The sequence below is a fragment of the Panthera pardus genome, unplaced genomic scaffold (assembly GCF_024362965.1).
Source record: "Panthera pardus isolate Hobbes unplaced genomic scaffold, ASM2436296v1 HiC_scaffold_23, whole genome shotgun sequence".
NCBI lineage: Eukaryota > Metazoa > Chordata > Mammalia > Carnivora > Felidae > Panthera > Panthera pardus.
In genome coordinates, this window is record NW_026526799.1 from 7,040,086 (window position 1) to 7,057,834 (window position 17,749).

The 17,749-nt window shown below is 54.5% G+C and overlaps 1 protein-coding gene across 1 annotated transcript in view; it reads left to right on the forward strand.

The window, feature by feature from the left end:
• The window catches only part of DET1 (DET1 partner of COP1 E3 ubiquitin ligase), a 57,105-nt gene that overhangs the window by 37,725 nt on the left and 1,631 nt on the right, over positions 1–17,749 (forward strand). The window lies entirely within an intron of this gene.

The following is a 17,749-nucleotide window of genomic DNA, read 5'->3' on the forward strand; positions in this document are numbered from 1 at the left end:
AAAAAAAAGTGTTTAGCCAGTGAATTCACCTGTAGCAGCCGGGATGGTATTAGGTAGGCACTCTGTGGGCTAGTTGAGCCTCATAGTCTGAAGCCAGGATTTTCTTTACTAGCCCCCGGGGGCTCGGCAATTTCATTGCAGCCCCCTGAGCCTTTTCCCTGTACGGCCAGGAGGGGCCTTAGCAGGATGGTAAACCCGCTGCTCCCTGCCTGCTCCTGCCTACATTAATTCAGCACATTTCTATAGCTCCCCGAAGAAAGAGGCTGCAGCAGCATTTAATTAGCAGCCAGGAACATGCTTTCCCAAGGACACGACTTATTTCGCAGCCAGCTGTTGCCAGTGGCTCCCTAGCAACATGCAGTGCTCACATCGGATTGCTTCTCTCCAGACAAGGGGGGGGGGTGGCGTTTGGCCAGTCCACCTGCTGTCACAGCCTGGGGTGGGGGCATGGGGCAAAGGGTCCCTGGGTCCAGGGCTAATTCTCTAAAAGAAGCAAATGATCTGAACCTGTTATTCCTGCAAAGCCAGATGTGGTGCTAAAACCTCATGACCCTTGAACTGCCCACCCCACCCGTCCTTCGAGTGCATGATCAGAGCAAACAGCAAGAATATCACCAGCTGTAACACAGGTAGAGCAACATGGTCTAGAAAGGTCCATTGGGATTATGAAGTGCAGCTGAGAGACTTTGGGGGAAGAGAGATGATCTCACCCCATAGTAAGCAGAGCCTGCCTTTCAGAATGGACTTGGGGGTGCCCTGGGAGCACCCCATCTTGGACAAGGGCAAAAGGAAAGCTTCACTCCAACTGGCCCACTAACTGCTCTGGTTTTCCTGGGGCTTTGGGAAGAGGGCATGGGGAGATAGAGGTCAGTGGCAGCCACCACCCTGAACCTGAACTTGCCATTCCTTAAGGGGTCTGAGGGGTGGCTGCTCAGCAGCCTGACTTGAGGCCTGGTTCCTCCCAGATGCTTCTTCAGCAGAGGCCACAGACTGGACGTTTTTGAGATGAGGTGCTGCTCAGTGACACGCTTTATGTAGCATACGTGGTGTTTTTACAGTTTTGAGGATTTGTAAAATAGCCATGTTGCCATCAGGAGGCCCACAGGCTGGCTTGTGTAACCCCACTTTGCCCATCCATCGGCCGTTGTGTGTGTGAGCCCCACGCCTTTCTGCACCCACAGTGGTGAGGGAGGCTGCACCTGCAGGGCCCCCCTTGTATTTACTCATTGTTCCACAGACATTTCTTGAGCTGCTTCTGAGTGTCAGAGCTGAGCTGGGCGCTGGGCTGAACAGACCCAGGGAGACAGGCTGCGGGATTCCTTGAAAGCAGCTGAGAGACAGACGGGTGCGCCAGGGGCCTGGGAGCAGACACCCTGGGTGCCTGACCCACACGGGGCCAGCTTCTGGCAGAGATGCTGCCTGAGCCCAATTCCAAAGGAAGATGGGGGTTAGCCTGGTGAGGAAAGGGGAGAGGAGGGGAGAGGGAGGAGGAGGGGACCCCGCCAGAGGCTGGAGTCACAGAGCTTGGCCTGCCTGGGGACTGGCACAGCAGACCTTCAATTCCCCAAGGCCAAGAGCACCTGAGGGGGTGGTTCTGCTGAGGGCTTGCACTTGGCCCTGAGGAGTGTCATCGTGAAACCATGTGTCAGATTTGTGTTTCCTGACCACTCCGGCTGCAGAGTGGATTTGACCTGGTGAGGGCAGTCAGGAGGTAGGGAGGTAGGGCTGGGGAACAGGCTGTTGAGGTGACAGAGGAAGTGAAATATCTGTGTAAGGGCTCTTTGGGGTCCTCCCTGTCACACCCCAGGCGGGGAACAGAGCTGCCTTCATAGGTGCAGAAACCCTGCAGGGTGGGCCTCCCGTCCTCTGCGTCCAGCCTGCTTCTCACGGCTTCTCCTGCCCACCTGGTTCCTGCCTTCTCCCACCTGACTAGCTCCGTACATCTGGCGGCTGACCCTGGAACGTCAGGTGGAGGCTCGGCGCCGTGTGGCCCAGAGTCAGCGCTCAGGCCGTGACAGCTCCTTTTGGGTGGCAAAGCCGGTTGAAAACTTGGCTTCTCTCTGAGTTGCTGCCTCTCAGATGAGGACCATCTCTGTGCTTGATCCGGCCCCGGTCCTGGGCCCACCCGGCACACTTGACCAGGCCTCTGTGCCCTGTGGCCTGTGGGGGGTGGTCAGGAGCACTGGAGGTCTGGCAGTGACCCAGGGGTGGGGAGGGGGTGAGCAGTTGTACGTGGGGGCTGGGGGAAGAACAGGTAAGGATGAGTTAGGCAGGTGGGACGGGGCGGTGCCCGACCAAGACCAGGGACCCAGGAAGAGGCAGTTGTGGAAGGGAAAGTACCAGACACAGTTGGCAGGCTGTGGGACACCCAGTGAGGCATCCACAGGAGGGTGTGTAATGAGCCTGGAGAACCAGAGCTCTAGCCTGCAGGTCAGGATCGAAGGGCCAAGATCACCCAGGGGAGTGTTCTTGTTGAGAAGAAAATACAACAACAATAGCTAGACTCAATTGATGGGTCACTGTGTGCCCAGCATGGTATTTAAACTACATGTTCATTAACTCCTTAAATCCTCACGACAACCTCATGAAGCAGAAACTGTTGTGGTTGGCACTTGGAAGACCAGGAAGGAGAGATTAGGAGGCATTTCCGGATCACTCGGCCCCTGGCCCTTGGTCACTGGGTGGGAGAGTGGAGATGGGAGCCCGAGTGGCCTGGTTCCAAAGCTCGTGTTGAGAACTGACTGTCCTGGGCTCCACCCGTGACTGCCCTGCTGTGCAATCCCACCTCTCTAAACAGCAGCGCCGTGTGGGAAGTAACATTACTCCTGTTTTCACAGGAGCCCATCGAGGCCCGGAGACTTAACTTGCTCCAAATATCACACGCGGTGCGTGGGAAAGTCAGGGTGTGAGTCCAGTTCTCTCGAAGTCCGATGCCTGAGCTTCTCTCCTGCGCGGCCAGGCCAGACAGCGAAGGAGGTGAGGACCCCATGAAAGACCGAGGTGGGAGTGGGTGTTCAGATGGCCTGAGTGTAGGGGAGAGTGAGGGAGGGACAGAGCTGGAGGGCAGACTCACCCGGCACTCCCGAGGGAGGGAGTCTAGTGAGGGCTGAGAGTGTGGCGTCTAGGATTCTGACTCCACCCCTTCTCAGCCTCAGTTTCTCCACCTATAAATATGCACAAGAATACTGATGTAAGGGTCAGGAGGATGAAGGAGGAGACCGCACGCCCGACACGGTGCCCAACACACGTGGCAGAAGGCACCCTCTCGGAGTGGTGGGTGCGAGGGAGGGTTGGAAGGGTTGACCGGGCATTTTCACGTCCTTCTGCCCATGAGAGGGAAGGCTTCGCTTTTCCCATTTCTAGAGAGACCATGGGGGACGATGACCCTTGGTTCTGGCTTCCCTTCCAGCTGCTTCTTATTGATGAAGTGAGAATAGGAAGCCATCACCTCAGGCTCCCCCCACTGTGGAGGCACAGGCCGGCTTGTCCCAGCCCGCAGGCACCTTCTAGGTGCATGCTTGGTGTTGTGTGAGCCACAGAACAACAGGAAGCCTGGCTCGGGGGTGGCCGTGCAGAGGGAGGCTGTGGAAGATGGAGTCTTTCTTCTCCAGGAAAAACAAAGCTGTGGCTGGACTCGGTGTCACAGAACTGAGGGCAATCTCGCACAGCACCGAATTCAGAGCCTCCTTCCGTTCACTCTTGAGTGAGGTCGTGGGCTCACCCCCACGGCTCTGCTTTTCATGCCATCGAGTGACGTTGTCATTTCTTTGGCTCCCGCGGCATTTGGACCTCTTCTTGGGTTTGCGGGATCCTGCACTGCACGAGTCCCAATCGGGAGCCGAGACCAGCCCCCTGGCAGGGGTGTCACGGCTGAGGCTCTGCCCACCCCCTGGCCCTGCCACACTTGTGGGCAGCGACTCAAGTTTTACTATCAAAACTGCTTGTTCCAAATACAGTGCACACCGTGAGTAGCATACGATTATGGAGAATCTGGATAATTACTGCTGGAGTAACGAGGATTAGGCAAAATAATTCCCATTTTATAGAATGGGAAAGTAACTAAGAATAACATGGGGGTGGGGTGCCTGGGTGGCTCAGTCGATTGAGCATCCAACTCTTCATTTCGGCTCAGGTCATGATCTTATGATTTCGTGGGTTTGGGACCTGCATTGGGCTCCAGGCTGGCAGTGCAGAGCCTGTTTGGGATTCTCTCTCTCCCTCTCTCTCTACCCCTCCCTGCTCACGCAGTCTCTGTCTCTCTCAAAGTAAATAGATACACTTAAAAAAAAAAAAAAAAAAGAATAACATGGGGGTCTCTGTGCAGACCTTTCATGTTATAGTCTTTCTCTAGATTCTTAAGTTCCCTCCGTGGGTGTCAGGACACTTTCTGAAGAGGGTTATAAAGCCGTTGCTTTGGCCATCATTATTAGCACGCACACGAACAGAGCTGATAGCCCTGCTTGAGTTAAAGGGGATATCTGCTGCCCAGGGGGCCTTCTGGAAGGCCAGAGGGAATGCAGGTGAGCTAAAAACAGCTGCCATTTTCTTGGGCGCTTCAGCCAGATGAAATTCTTTCTGTGTGTTAACTTAGTGAGTCCTCTCGGCTAATCCTCTGAGCTTCCCGAAGTGCCTACTGTTGTTGTCTCCATCTTATAGATGAGGGACTCAGACACAGAGAGACTGAGCAAGTTGCCGAAGGTCACAAAGCTGGAGCCGGAATTCAAATTGGACTTCAGAGTCTGCAGCTAAGTCCCTCCCTAGTCCCTGCGTGTGGTGAGGGGCCCTGGGGAAGGACGTGGGGTAGAGGAGGGCACGTGGCGTGTCTGAGACTCCCACTGCCGGCAGGCGACTCTGAGGGAAGGATGGAAAATCCCCAACAGGGCCATAGATGCAAGCCAGGGGGACAAGGAGAGATGCTCCAAGGGATAAGGGCCTTTAAAGAGAGCCATGAATCTCTGGCCAGGGAGGGCGGGTGGCAGATGGGCAGCCATGGGGCCCAGCCCTGACCAGCTGTTGTTTGCAGAGTAGGGAGAGTGGGTGGTGACAGCTGGATTAGGTGTACCCAGCAACCTCAGGGACAGTCAGGTGGAGAGGCACAGAGCGCGTGCGGCACGCGGAGTGGGCCCTTCTGGCTGGCTCTTCTAGTGCCTCCCAGCCCTCGGAGCTTAGTGCTTGCTAATCTCTGTCCTCACGGCAGCAGGAGGTGACAGGGCCATCGCTCAGGCCGTGGCATCTCCCGCCTCTTGACGGCCAGGGAACCTTGGATCAGAGAATCTTCTCCGTTCTAGAAAGTAAGATGTAAATCTCCAGTGATGGACCCAGAGTCCGTAACTGGAGTGAACCGTCTCTCCTGGCCTGCTCTCAGCTCTCCTCTCTTCCCCGGCCTCTGTGCCGCCTCCAACTTGGTCTGCTGATTTCATTTGTTTTGTCTGCCCTTGTGTTTCCTGCCTCATTTCACAGAGGGGTTGAAGCAGCTGTCAAAAACGCTTTCAAAACAATAGGACAATAAATATTTGCATAACTCAGGGCCAGAAGAATTCGAGGGGAAGCCACCAGAGGTGTGTGTGGAATGCTAGGACCCCTTAGGGACCCCTTTCCAGATCACTGCTTCTTACACTGTAAAGCTTAGAATGAATGACATGCTGGGCATAAGTTTTAGTATTACATTAGCCGTCGATTCGTTCAGTAAATATTTGTTAAGGACCTACTTAAAAAACCACCCCCCACCTCCTAAATTCTTTTGTCACATTTTGGAAACATTGCTGTGGTGCCCTTTCCGAACCAGACACTGGCGAGTGTTTTGAATCCCAGGTAACACTGTGGAATCCACTCCTGAGTATTATTGTTCATCTAGTTGGTAATCCAGAGTCTTTCTACTTCTTGTTTGGAAATGTTTCTCCGGAAACATTCTAGAAAACCACTTAAAAAAAAAAAAACCCACTTTACGTGATGCTCTCCAACGATTCTCATGGCATCTTTCTGGAAAACAGCTCAGTCAGCATCCGGGTAGTACTGCTCAGCAGTGTGGAGCCGGTCGGGGCAGCCCCCGGGGAACTGAGGTAGAGGCCAGCCCCCCACCCAGATGCTGGCTTAGTGGCCTTTGTTCAGTGAGTGGTTGTTGAGTACTCCTTACGTGCGCGCTCTCTCTTCTACCCTGGGTCCCCCCAAATCCACAAACCTTACGTTCACGGAGTTACATTCCCGTCCATGAAGCAGAATCTAAACAGGAAAACTAAAACCAGAGACATCATCTGGTTTAAGGTTTAAAAAGATGACTCTGGCTGCTGGTGGGCACATGGGTTATGCTCGAGGGAAGGGGTGATGGGGAACAGGGAGGCCCATCAGGAGGCCAAGACAGCGGGCCGGGCAAGAGCAGGGTAGTAGCAGACATGGGGAGAAGCGGTCAGAATGGGGTCTGTTTTGGAGGTAAGGCCACCGGGACCAGCTAATGGATTTGGTGTGGGCGTGAGGAAAAGGAAGCAAGGCTGCGTCCAAAGATTTTTGGCCTGAAGTGGGCCCGCGGTGCATCAGGTACCTTAGGTAAGACAAGGAGAGGGAAAGAGTTTTATTTTGGCCATGTGAGGTCAAGATGTCATTTCAGTGAAAAGAAAAAAACCAGATCTATAATTTTCTAGTGATCGGTCACCACTTCACTGAGTGTGGTCTGGACATGCAGGAACAGAGGGGATGGTCCCAAAGGGATAGGCTGTCCCACGCGGTGCTGCCTCGATCAGGGCAACCCGGACTCTTCTGGAACACCCCCCGCCCACGGCAGCTCGCTCTTGTACATTCATTCATTCACTTGGCACATGCAACACATGTTTATTGAGTGCTGTGCTGAGTGTTTTCCATTTGCCCCTCAAAGGCACATGTTTATGACAATCTAAACGGACAACATGTCCACTTCTGTTCCATTTAGTATTTTAACTTTGTTTTTTTAATGTTTATTCTTGAGAGAGAGAAACAGAGCGCTAGCGGGGGCGGGGGGGCAGAGAGAGAGGGAGACGCAGAATCCAAGCAGGTCGATGCTCCCAGCTGTCAGCACAGACCCCGACATGAAACTCGAACTCACGAACCGCGAGATCATGACCTGAGCCGAAGTCGGATGCTTAACTGACTGAGCCACCCAGGCGCCCCTTAGTATTCTAACTTTTGAAGAAACATGAAAGCCAGATGAATGAATGGGTCTGTTTATAAAATACAATTAATAAGGCCCACGAGGCCAGGCCCCTGTGACCCGGGCTGGTGGGAGGCCACTCAGGCTGCCACCTTCCTCTGTTCCGGGATGTTGTCATGCCTCTGACAGAGCCCTGCTCAGAACCACCAGGTGCACCCCAAACTCCTCTGCATGGCTTTCCTTTGGGTGGCCTCATCTCCCTTTCAGTCCTTCCTGTCAGCATTCCCAGCTTACCCCTGCCCCAGCACCCCACCCTGTGCCATCCTCTCTCAGGGGGCACCTGGCTGGCCAGCGCCCTTTCCCTGTTTCTCATCAGTTATTCTGCTGTTCCTTGTCCCCCCCAGTGATGCCCTCCACCGTCACGGCTGCAGAGGTCCAGCTCAGAGCCACCTCTGAGCCTTCCTTCCCCGGTCACTGCCTGCTCCTCCTCCCAGCCCCAGCCGGCAGGCCTGCTTTCTCCCCTGTGCTTCTGCAGTGCTGGTCCTTTGACGACCGGAAACCCCCGTCCCACCAGGAAGCACCACTGACCTGTGCCTGGGAAGCTAGACTTCTTCCGTCACAAGGTATGGAGGAGGCAGGCGGCTGTGTCCCCATCACTCACCAGGCTCTGTGCACAGTAGAGACTGCTGGCTGTGATCCTCAAGGTTCCTGAGTGTGTCTGACTCACCTTTGTGGCCCCCACTCACCTGGCCTGGTCCCGCTTGTGCGGGACAGTAAGGGGGCTACTTCCTGCTGCCTTGGAATTGTGATAAAGGCCCGCAGCTGAGGACAGTAGATGCCAGGTTCCCTCACAGTCTGCAGCTGTGCCCTTCAGCAGGCCAGGGGTCCGGTTACTGCAAAGGCATTGTTACCAGGAACTTGCTCGAAAGGCAGACTCTTGGGCCTTATCCAAGACCGACAGAATCAGAACCTGCATTTTAACAAGGGTCTCCTGGAGAGTCACGCACACGGTCCTGGAGGAGGACCAGTCACATCCACGTGGGATGTAATAAAAGATAGCAGAACCAACCCAATAACTGTCCCCCCCATCCGGGCAAAGGAAGAGATTAGAAATTCAAAAAAGTATACAGTCACGGGAAACAGAAACTACTCTGGCTGCTCTAAGTTGAAAAGGATTTGTTACTGGAAATTAGGTGTTTACAGTGCCTTTGGAAGGGCCCAGGCGTGGGTGACCTCAGACCACTGTCTCTCCTTGACCTAAGGATGGGGACCCCGCCCCTGCCACACCACCCCTCAACACCTGCAGAACTGGAAAATGTCTAGTATCTCCCTAACCAAAGCAGTGGGGAGGGGATGGCCTCATCTTCCTTCCGTATCTTCTACTTGGTGACACCTTATCTAGGACCTGGACTGGGCTTTGAAGTCAAGTGATGGGGGGAGCTGCAGAGTTCAGGGTGCCTATCGGAATAGGAGGGTGCGGTCTCGTGCCTTGGCGGGAAGCGTGCCCAGCTGCAGGAACCCTGTGAACCTGCTCCACGCCACCTCTAAGGCAGGGTCTTACAAGAAGGTTCTTGGGAGCAACCTACTGATGTGTCTCCAGGAGCTCAGGTGGAACATATATGTGGACGTAGAGAACAGTGTCCAGTCTTGCTTCCTGCCGGAGAAGCCAGGCGGTGGGAGGCTGGCGGAGCAGGGCAGGGGCAGGGGGTGGTGGCTGGGTAAGCCACGCTGCTGGCATCTGGTAGGGCTGGGCTAAATGGGGCATCGCCAAGGTTCCTGCAGCTCAGTGGGCACTGGGGAGAGAGCTGGGCCTGAGCCACCGTTGCTGGTACCCCATTCATCTGCCAGGGCCCAGGGGGGTCCCTGCCATAGGAGGCTGGGTGCTGAGATGGTGGGAGAGGTCAGTCACGGAGTGCACATGCTTGTCGCTGAAGCAGTCGTGTTGGGGTTCTCTGAGGAGCAGACTCTGTGACAGCCCTGGGTACAAACTGTTCATTAGAGAGTGGCCCAGCATCGAGGCCTGTGGAAGGGAGGGGAGGAGCAGGGTCGAACAGAGGTGGTGCAGGCCCCACAGCCTGGAGCTGAGGGGGCCAGGTGCACACCCGCTCACTTGTGTCAGATAGGTCGTTGTGGGTGGGTGTGCCTTTGGAAGGGTGTGACTGGTTCAAGGCAGCTCTCTGCAGGCGACCCTGAGGCTGATGGAGCTCCTGGCAGTTGGGCAACCCCCTTCCTTGAGGGGGTCTGGACAGCACAACTCCATGCCCACCACGGGCCCAGGGCTGAGGTCCCTGCATCGGTGGCTGGGTGGATGGGACTGGTCTCCAAAGAGCCCCCATGGACCTGTACAAGCGCCAGCCTGTCCTGTGGAGGTGTGAATGCTAGCGTCGGCCAAGAGAACCCCAGACAGGAGGACAAGGCACTCTCTAAGCCCCTCGCCCCCACATTGCATTCCCCTCAACCCTGTGCTCGGGGGAGTGGAGACAGGCTGCAGACACAGGGTGGAGAGTGGGGGAGAAGCTCTGGGCTGCCATGAGGTTGAAGTTTTGTTATGGGTTGGGCTGGACTTTGAGTCTCTGAAAGGGAGTGGTAACTATCCAAATGGAACTTACTCTTTTTTTGTTTTTCAGTTTTATTTTTATTTATTTTTTAGAGACAGCGAGCAAGCAGGGGAGGGGCAGAGAGCGAGAGACAGAGAAAATCCCAAGCCGGCTCAGCACTGTCAGCACAGAGCCCAATGTGGGGATTGAACCCTTGACCGTGAGATGATGACCCAAACCCAAGTCAAGAGTTGGATGCCTGACTGAGCCACCCAGGTGCCCCCAAATGGGACTTATTCTTACAGTTAAATAGGGGATGGGGACTAAGGAGGGCACTTGTCGTGATGAGCACCGGCTGATGTTTGGAAGTGCCGAATCTCCATATTGTACACCTGAACTAATATTACTGTATGCCAACTAAAAAAAAAAAGTAACCAGGAAGCCATGGAATCTTCCTGTGATGGGGTTCAGGGCTATAGAAAAGGAGGTCTGACATAGTCGATTTGAGGCAGTGATGGGAGAAAAAGGAAACCGGACCCTGTTAGACTCCATCCAAGTCCAGCCCGTTCCTGAACCTGTCCCTCACCCAGGGCCTGCACAGAGCTGGGCATGTCCTTGGGGGGTCTGGAGGGTGGGTGGGCCTACACTCTGTGGGTGTTGCATCCTGGGAGGTCCTGGAGCCCACGTGGTGACCCAGTTTCCTGCCTCTGCCAGAGCGACTGAGCTCTGATTATGGGGGTGTGAGGGCTCTAAATGACCGCAAAGTACTTTTCAATCAGACAGGAAATAGGCGAGAAATGCATTTCTGTTAGTGCCCCAATTATCCCAATCCCAGCAGGACAAAAACATGTGCCTGCTCCCAGGGACAGTTGTCAGGATCCCCTGACTGTCCTTCCTCCCCCAGAAGCAGCTTTGTCTTCAGCTCGCGCCACTGAGGGGCTAGAGATGGGTCATCCCAATGGCTGAGGCTCATTTTCAGAGGGCCCGGGAAGTAGAGCCCGAGAAGGGAGCCCCTTCTGCCCCCCGGTGCAGGGCCCTCTTGGGGCCCATCTGTTCCTGGGTGCCTGTGAGGAGCTGGGGCCACTGCCGCCCTCCAGGTCCCTTCCGTGAGACATTACCTGTGACAGCTTGGTGCTTCTCGGCCCTCTTTCACCTGGAAATAGCAGTTTTGCCTCCTGGACCTCTGTTGGATGAGCCCTGCCCGACAGTCTCAACTGCTGTTGTTTTCTACCAGATTCTCATCTCATTTCTAGGGTGAGAGTCCGCGCCTTGCCTCTACCAGCTTCTGGTGACCCCAGGTGGTCCTTGGCTGTGGCCGCATCCCTGCCAATCTCTGCCTTTGTGGCCACCCGGCCTCCCCTCTTCTGTCTGTGCAATCAGACGCTGCCTCCATTTTATTTGTTTAATGTTTATTTATTTTTGAGAGAGAGAGAGTCAGAGTTGGAGAGAGAGAGGAATATTGCTTTTATTTCAGAACAATCGTATGGAATATGGGGGCTGTAGTGGTGGTGAGAGACAGAACTCAATCAGGGGAGGGGCAGAGAGAGAGGGAGACACAGAATCCGAAACAAGCTCCAGGCTCTGAGCTGTCAGCACAGAGCCCAATGCGGGTCTCGAACTCACGGACCGTGAAATCGTGACCTGAGCTAAAGTTGGTCTCTTAACTGACTGAGCTGCCCAGGTGCCCCAACGCTGCCTCCATTTTATAAGGATACATGTGATCTCATTAGGGTCCATCCAGATAGGGTCATCTTCCCATGTTAAGATCCTTTGGCACATCTGTAAAGACCCTATTTGCATATAGGGTGACAAGTGCGGGTTCCAGGGTTGAGATCTGATACCTCTGGGGACCATGATGCAGCCCCCTGCAGCCTCCCTCTCTCACATTATGCTCTGAACAGTGTGCAGTTTATTGCAGGCTGTCATCTCCGCACTCTGCCCTTGGTTCATGCCATCCTCTGCTCGACACGTCCCCCTCACCCTCACCCTCAACATTTGCCTTCTCTTACTCTTCTTTTTTTTAACGTTTTTATTTTTGAGACAGGGAGAGACAGAGCATGAACAGGGGAGGGTCAGAGAGAGGGAGACACAGAATCTGAAACAGGCTCCAGGCTCTGAGCTGTCAGCACAGAGCCCGACGCGGGGCTCAAACTTACGGACCGTGAGATCATGACCTGAGCCGAAGTCAGACGCTTAACTGAGCCACCCAGGCGCCCCATGCCTTCTCTTACTCTTATCTTCAGCTCAGATGTCACCTCCTCTAGGAAGTGTTCCTTGATACCTACTGTCACACATATGCTCCCGCATGCACGTGCTTGTACACACACACACACACACACACACACACACACACACACACAGGTGCCCCTGTTCTGTGGTAGCACCAGTGGTATTACAATGGTCTTTTCCTCAAAGCTGCTTAGGGCAGGTACCGGGTTTTAGGCATATTGTGTCTGAGTGTTGATAGATTTTCAAGGAAGGAAGGAGGGAAGAAAAACCCTTGAGGGATAGACTCTTGAGTCATTTGGCTTTTTAATTTAATTTTTGGCTGCAAATTTTTAACAATCTGGCTTAATCTACAGTTGAGTGGATTTAAGGGAGCAGGAGAACAGGTGATTGGCTCCTACAGAACATTTTCTGATTAAAAAATCACAGGAAAAAAAAAAGCTTTTAAAAAGTAATAATGATGATGGCAAGCTGGACCCACACCTGTGTTCACCACCGTGTTCCCAGCCGGTGCCCACACTGCCCAGAGCTCACAGGAGGTGTCAGAGGGACGCAGGCACCCTGGATGAGCACCTGCTGTATACAGCAGACACGGTGGTCTTAGCGAATGCCCCTAACAGCCCTGGGAGGTGGAGAGGCTGAGGTTCAGACTGAGGCAGAGCTGGTCTCCAACGACCAAGCCCTTCCCACCTCAGCAGGCTGGAAGGGACGGGCAGCTGGAGGAGCCTGAAGGCCCCTGGGAGACGGGATTAGGGGGAGAAGGGCTAACTGCATTTCTGGGACACACAGTCAGGCCTCTGTCACACCCCAGAGGCTCTCCCTCAGTGTGGCCACTAGTGTGTCAGGACCTGGGCCTTCCATGAATGAGCTGTGGGCTCCTGGGATGCCGTCGCTGCGTCCCACTCACCCCCTCTTTGACCTGAGGGGGACCCTGAGGTCTGGAGGGGGTGGGGTGGGGAGTGTGGCCTGACAGCCTGTGTGCCGAGTCTGTGCTCATCTGGGTCTAGATGACATTTGTTCTGCCGGCCAGGGCCCCCTGGACACTAGGCTGCCCCTTCGTTGACATTTCGTTTCCGTTCAAGGGGATTACGCAAATCCATGGTGGTTAAGCCGCCACGGGGCACTATGGAAACAGAGCACTTCGCTCTGTCTGCCCCCTCCTTCCAGCCCAGCAATAATGACACAGAGGCTGGCTTCTCTGGCAAGACTTGTTATGCTAAATCGCAGAGCGTGTGCACAATTTAATTTGAACCCAGGCAGGCAGAGGGGAGAAGCCAGATTAATTACCACAACACATTTCTGAGCCAAGTCAGATGTCTTCCCTCAAATACCGGACCACCTGCAGGATGGGGGTGGGGTGCGTTACAGGGTCCGAGTGGGTCAAAATAGCCATTAATGATGTTGTGTGCATACTTTAGCAGATAATTTATATATAATGTCTAACTTCTCAGCTTTTATACATTTTTTTTTTTTTTTTACAAACCAGTCTTTTATTTCTATTTTATTGTAGTTGGTTCATTAAATAATCTGAACAAGCACCAGTGTTTACAAGGCACCCTATCCTAAGGGTGAAAAAGATAAAGAGTGAAGACTCCTCTCCGCCTGTTTCCCAGTTACCGTTTCTCTCCCTACAGAGACACTGCCATTTTGGGGTATGTCTTCTCAGGTTCTTAATGCATATACATTTACGTACACCTAGCCTGCCCTTTAAAAAATGTTTTTTTTTACTGTTTATTCATTTTTGAGAGACAGAGACAGACAGGCACAAGCAGGGGAGGGGCAGAGAGAAAGGGAGACACAGAATCCAAAACAGGCTCCAAGCTGTCAGCACAGAGCCCGACACAGGGCTTGAACCCGTGAACCGTGAGATCGTGACGTGAGCCGAAGTCAGATGCTCAACCGACTGAGCCACGCAGGAGCCCCATATCCTGCCCTTTTGTACGAAAATTAGTGACTGTCCTATGCACACTGTCCCCTGGACCCTTTTATCTTTCACTCAGCGATACATGTTGGCTTGTTTCAGGGTTAACGCTCCATTATGATGGATGCACCGTGATGTCTTTTACTGGCCCGCTATTGATGCACATTTTGGTTGCAGTTTTTGGCCTTTACTCACGGTGCTTCAGGAAATCTGTATCTTTGCATATATTTGCCACACCCATGAACAGGATCTAAACTGCACTGTCCAAGGTAGTAGGTACCACCAGCACGTTTCTATTCACGTGTCCGTTAATCCGAACTGAATAAAACCCCAAATTCAGCTCCTTGGTCATGCTACCCACATCTCAGGTTCTCAAGAGCCACATGGGGCCAGTGGCCAACAAGCCAGCGGGGGGGGGGGGGGGGGGGGTGGGGGGGTGGAGCATTTGTATTGCACAGGGACAATGTGCTCTGGGACAGCGCCGCTCGCTCCCCAGGATGTATTCCTCGAAGGGAATTCTGAAGCCAAAGGTCTGTGCATCTTAAGTGTTGACAGATACTCCCAAACTTCCTTCTGAAGAGGCTCTAGCCATTTCTAGTCCCCCCAGTAAGGACTCAGAGAGGAATAGCGCTTTTATGTCACTTCAGAACAATTGTATGGCGTGTGCGGGCAGTGGTGGGGGGGTGGGGGTGGGGTGGGGGGAGAAACGTTCCCTGTGTGCTGATTGCAAGGACGTTCTGTTTCAGTTGCTGGTGACCATTCAAGCATTGCTGTCCCCAACTTACAGTGGGCACGCCTGTCACAGGGAGCCCCACGCGGGCTGCCTCTCCCCTGAGGCCTGGCTTCCTGCCACCTTGCTGAGGGCTGCCTCTCCCCAGCTCCGAGCCACTTCCCTCTCCTCCCCGAGGTCCGGGGCGCCTCCACACCCCGACTCCTGGCCCGCCACTTCTCAGGGGAGAGTGCGAGTGTTCTGACACACTCCCTGTGGCCACGACACAGACGTTACCAGGATCCTCCGCCTCTCTCCTCACCTCCCACGCTCCCCCAGCCACTCTCCCTTTGGCGGACGGTGACCTCCGTGTTGCCAGATCCAGGTGGCTGTTGCCCAGTCCTCACCTGGCTAGAGCTCTGAGCCACAGCCTGCACTTTGTGCCTTGGCTCCCGAGACACCACACCTGCTGCCTCTCTGACCCCGACCCCCCCCCCCCCCCCCCCCCCTCCGCTTTGCAGCCTTGTCCTCCTGGAGCATTTACAACTCTTACAACTCAGCCTCCTGCTTTCCTCATTCTCTTCTTTTTTCCTGGGCAGTCTCTGCCCCACCAGGGCTTTGATTAGCATCATTTGGGGAAGGAAGGTCATGTATTTTAACTCCCATTTCCTGCTTGCTGGGAAGACTGAGCATCTCTTCATGCTTTTTGACCTTTTATATTCCATATAAAAGCAGGTTAGAAGCAGAGCAGACCTTGGACCCAGATTCTGTCCGTGCAGACCGGGGCTATGGTGGGTCCCTGTCCCTGCCTCCTCCAGGCATGACAGGCCCCTTCCATTTGCACCCCTCCCCCCCACCTGCACCCCAATCCCAGCGCGCAGCCTGCTTTCTGCTTCGGGACTCCCGCCACCCCTCCCTTTCCTCCCTGGCCCCCAGAGCTCCGCTCCCCCAACCCTGCACCTCACACACACAGCGGTGGCCACGGGAGGGGGTTGCTCTTCCTCTTCTCTGGGCCACTGGGCTTCGTTTAGGGACCTTTGCTCTCACAGCCTTCTTCTCTGTCCCCTTCCGACTTCCCTTTGTGGCTTCAGCATTAAGACGGACAACTCTGTCTGCAGCTCATAGTTTCCTGCCTTAAACCTCTGGGATTCTTATTTCCAGTTGATCTTAGACGATGCTACCTACCCAATTTCATCGCCTGTAAACAGCAAGTGTTAAAGTTCCTAATGTTGGAGTTCCTTCTTGTCTCCTGCCTTCTCCACACCCACCTCCCCTTCTCCGCATCTGCTGAACCTACCCTTTATTCTTGGTGTAGCCACAAGGTGTTTGACTCCTTCCGTAAGCTTCTCCCTCCGTTTGTCCTCCTATCCGGTCTGAACCCCGGGACCACCCCCTCCATGCCAACCAAGCTACACCCAGTAACCCGATGATCTCTGACCCCTCCACCTGGGCTGTGTTGCCTTGCCAGCTTTCCATCCTAAGGACACAATCTGGTCCGGTGGCTTCTCTTGCTTGCCATCTCCCCCATAAAGCCCTCCCTTCCGTCCCTGAAACTGAGGGGGCCATTCTTACACTCAAACACCGAGGCCATTCATGCCTCTTTTCTGGAACTTCTTTCTGATTTGGCCCCGTGTCTGTCTAGCTTCCCCAGACTGTGAGCTTCATGCAGGACGGTCATGGCATTTCTGTTCCCCCGGTGCCCAACCTGTTTGTGCAAAAAAAAAATAACCTATGTTTGCTTAATTCGGTTGAATGGGTAATTTCTGCTTGGGGCTGATACTACTCAGATTTAAAAAGCAGTGTGTCTATCCACTAGAGGAAAAACGAATAGAGAAAAATAATAAGGGAGCCCAGGGGGAAGGCATATACGCGTGTTTTGTGGGTTTTTTTGAATGGACGTGTCAGGGCAAGGTTGCAGGCAGAGGTAATTGGAGAATGGTTTTCCTTAACGTGCAGGGATGTTCTGCCAGCGTCCAGGTGCTCCAGCGTGAAGCAGGCTTATTTCGGCGGTGACGGTACATGTCAGTGTCAGGTGATGACCTTGGCTGGAAAAAGGGAAAACACTGGGTCTCTGCGGAAAGGAGAGAAGTCGTATTTGCCCTTCTGCCTGCGTGGGAGCAGAGAGGCTTCCGTGACGGAGCCAGTCCTGTGCCACCAGCTCGGAGGCGGTTAGAGCAAAACTGCAGGTGCCTCATAGACAGTCGGGGGCCCTGCTGCCCGGAAACGAGGAAGTTGTCACACAAGCTGATGCCGACACTCTGCTGGTGCAGAGTGGGGACCCCCTGCCCAGCTCTGCCTGTTCTCTGCCCCCAGGAAGGTGCGAGCACACGGCCCGCCTATGTTCTCAGGACCGTGGGGCCTGATGCTCGGAAGGGTCTGCAGCCGCAGGGGACGGGGCGGCCAGCAGTTCAGGTCAATGGTTAACTGCCTTACTAAGTCAGACTTGGGTGCACGCGCTTTAGGCTTCTCGGGGGTGGGGGGGAGGGAGGGGTGGGGAGCAGGTCTTTGAGAGGTCAAGACCATACTACAGTTTAAGAGAGCACCGGAGCCTGGCCTGGCCTCACAGAGCCTGCACGCCACGGCGTGCACGGAGCGCTCACACCAACACGGCGTGCACCCTCCAGCATACCCTGACCGTGGGCTCTGGAGGCAGTGCCAGGCATCTGTTTCTGGACCCAAAACCATCGATCCTTTAGGGCCCCGGTGTCCTGTCTGTGCTTGCAGGTGCTCCTGGGCGTGATCTTCTGTTCAAAGCTCTGCTGTGATTAAGAGAACGTTTTCTAAAACTAGCGTACAGAGGACTGCTCTTCAGGAAGGATGGGGACCACCACTGTGGCCTGTGAGGCTGAGCCTCCGGGACCGAGGCTGCGTCCCCGCGGCCAGGTTCTGGGAACCGTGCTTCCCCCTGCCCCTGGCAGCTGCGGGTGGGAGGGCTTCCGGCTCTTGCCAGAACGGGAACGCGGCCGTGTTCGTTCCCTCAACCCCGCCCACACCTCTGTAGAGAACCTTCGTTAAACTTCTCTCTTAAACCTTTGGAACCATTTGTTTCTTGCTTGGGCCCTGCCTGATAAACCGTCCGATGGTCCTCTGCCCACCTGAATAAAGGCTAAACCCCAACAAATCACAGAGCCGTTCTCAAGGGCTGTGTGAGCGCTCGTTTTTTTCATGAATCCTGTTTACGTGCTTTTGCTGAGACAACAGCAACTTTCCAGCAATGGCCTTAACCCGACAAGCCTCCG